General features: G+C 40.6%; 1 long non-coding RNA gene across 1 annotated transcript in view; it reads left to right on the top strand.

Moving 5' to 3' along the window:
- Positions 1–486: 486 nt before the first annotated feature.
- LOC103605810 overlaps positions 487–3034 on the top strand; it is a 49527-nt gene continuing 46979 nt past the window's right edge. The window contains exon 1 of the long non-coding RNA XR_551813.1: positions 487–579. This is a non-coding gene — a long non-coding RNA (uncharacterized LOC103605810). The remainder of the gene's footprint in view (positions 580–3034) is intronic.

The following is a 3034-nucleotide window of genomic DNA, read 5'->3' as shown; positions in this document are numbered from 1 at the left end:
TTGCGATCCCGTTACCGGTCAGTAAAAAAAAGACAAAAAGTAAAAAAATAATAATAAATAAATAAATAAATAAAGTTGAATTTCCAGTTCTGCCATTGGGAAGGAAATTGGGATGGAGATTTTTCTCCAGCGTGTTCAATTTTATTGCAGGAATGACGGCCCATGTCTGCATGCCTTAGGGAAAAAGTGGAATGTTGCTTTGTTTGAGTTATCAAATGTCCAGAAACACTTTCCCTCAGTTCAAAGCAGTATGTTCTAATAACTCTGCCCATCAAGAAGTGGAGCAGGCCGCTTCTAACATCTTCGTGCCCACACATCTGCTAAGGCACTTGTTGGCTGGGCTCTGGAAGAAAGAACTGAAGGGTTGTTGGAGGAGTGGACCAGAAGTCTTCTCAGACACTCTGTCTCTGAACTTTTGGAGATGTGGGGGCTTTCGGGATAACATGATGTGCTAACCAGGTCTGTCTGTCTGTCGTCAACAGGTCTGAGGCGCAATTACAGATGCACCATCTGCAGTGTCTCCCTAAACTCAATAGAACAGTATCACGCCCACCTGAAAGGATCCAAACACCAGACCAAGTAGGTGCTTCATGCTTTCAGTCTTCAGTCCTTTTCTATGTGATATTTAACATGATGACTAAAGGCTGACCATCTTATTTACTTCAAAATAAGTAGATGGAAGTTACATCACTTTACTCCAAGGTACCCTTGCTATTTACGCTGCTGAAGCCCCCAGGATCTGCCTCACTGTACTTATAGAATGGCTTATCCTCCCTTTCTTGGCACAAGTAATAAAAGTTATCCTTTTTTAAAAAAATTTCTTTTTCAAGGACAGTTCAGCACACTTTTATGAACTTGAGGAAAATCTTAGATCTATACTAAGTATTTTAAAGTGAACAACGTTACCCCTGTTTGAAGGATGTGTGTAGGACTTTGGTGTTGTAAAGTCACATTCTATGAACGTCTTCTACTATTTCCCCCTTCTGGATGAATATTGTTGACTGTTATAGAAATGTAACAAAGTCACTGGTGTGTTAGGTCATTTACACACACAGCCGTCTCCAGTTACGTGAAACTCATTCTATTTTTTTCCCCAATGCTTCTCATGATTTTAAACTGGAAAGGCTAACATCCTCATTCCATCTGTATTTATACTACGCACCTCTTTAAAAACCACTGACATTAGCTCTGTAGACATTGTTAAAGCAGCTGCTAGACTGTTAATAAAATGCTAATAAAATAAGAGAAAACAAAGAATGTCTCAAAAAGATGTAATTTCCCTGAGCGTATTTGTTTTTATTCGTCTAATTTTCATTAAGAATATCATTTAACAGGTTTGGCTGTACCAAGGCCTCATGAATAATGAATGATCCGTTCAGGAAACATTTATTGAGTGCCTGCTGTGTGTCATTTTCCCCAACCTGTGCACTGGGGAAGGAGGGATGTGTAGCTGTGGTCCTTCCTCTGGTGGAGCCCCTGCCTGGCTGAGGAAGCAGCCCCGTGAGCACGTGGGTTGTTCCCTAGCACCATGTGCACGTCCAGAACTTTGACTACAGGGCAGGAAGCAACGCAGGGCAAGCTTGCAGGGGCCTTGGTGCAGAAGGTGAGCACCCAGGATGAGGTCAAGGTCAGATTTTGCTCAACATTATATCTCTTGTGCTTAACACAGCATTAGGTACACATTGTGGGCTTTATAGACATTTTTGATTGAATAAATGCATAATTTCAAAAGACGAGTAACATTTTCCAGGCAGGAATATGAGAAGAAGCATCTCAGGCAAGGAAAGTTACCATAATGACGTAGGTCACAGGGAATCTGGCTCAGCTGAGAGAATTTAACCCCCAAGTTATTTACTGACTCTCAGTTTTCTCCTTAAAATTGTGCTATCTTGTGAGTCAAATCCAGTTTCGTGGCTTGCTCTGCTCTGATGTGCCCCAGAGGACTTTTATCAAGGTAATTCTCCAAAAAGATTTTTCCTGATTTCTTACCCAGGAACATCTAACGCGATTGTATTGACTATTGGATACTGCCTCCCAACCCCAAAATCTGCTTTCATTCTCTTCGTAATTAATATGTTGTAGGAGACACCATATACATTCCAATTAGTTAGGTCTGATGTGCAGACAGACATACAAATGCCTGCAACAATAAATGACAATCTTTTGGGAACATGTATTCTTTGCCATTAATAAGTAGAAAAAGGAAGGCAACAATGACCTGGAGTGGCATGAGTTATACAAATAACCAACACAGACAGAATCTCCAGCTTCAGGAACATGTCTCTCTGTCTCTTTGTACTTTCAATATTTTACATGCCAAAATCTGTGCAAGATACTTTCACATCTATTATTGCCATTATTTCATATCTATTATTTCACATCTATTAACTACTTTTGAGATCAATATTATAGACCTATTATCTTGCATGAGAAATCTGGGGCTCAGAGAGGTTCAGTTGCTTACCCGACATCGTCAGCCAGCAGATGGCAGAGCCAGGTCTGACCGAACCAGCAGAGCCCAACTCACACCTCCACTCACTCCATGTCACTCAGTTACCGCAAACTCAGGCTTGGGACAATGGAGCGCCACAGAGAGTACTGTGATGGTTTCTGAAAAAGAGGACACCACTTCCCTGGTTAAAAGACATCGTTCATTTCTAACTCAGGAGCACAAAGTTGCTCCCTTCTGAAGAGTGAAACAAGAGAAATGTGAACACAGTACTTGCGGTGCCCCGTCCCACACACCTGCTTTGTTTGTCCTTGTACCTAAGTCGTGTGTGTGCACGTGCTTTTGAATGTGTATGTGTGTGAAGTATTTGTTCAAGTCTTTTGCCTGTTTGTAAAAATTAGGTTGTTTGTTTTCTTAATAAGTTGTAGAAGTTTCTAATTTTTAATGAAATCCAATTTATCAATCTGTTCTTTCATGGTTAAAGTTCTTTGGGTGCTATTTAAGAGTTCTCTGCCTATCCCAAGGTCGTAAAGATAATTTCCTGTTATCATCCAGAAATTGTGTTGTTTTTCCTTACAAATATAC

This window comes from Galeopterus variegatus, unplaced genomic scaffold (genome assembly GCF_000696425.1).
Source record: "Galeopterus variegatus unplaced genomic scaffold, G_variegatus-3.0.2 Scaffold6088, whole genome shotgun sequence".
NCBI lineage: Eukaryota > Metazoa > Chordata > Mammalia > Dermoptera > Cynocephalidae > Galeopterus > Galeopterus variegatus.
The sequence above is the reverse complement of the archived record's forward strand: the minus strand, read 5'-3'. Positions and strand labels throughout refer to the sequence as shown.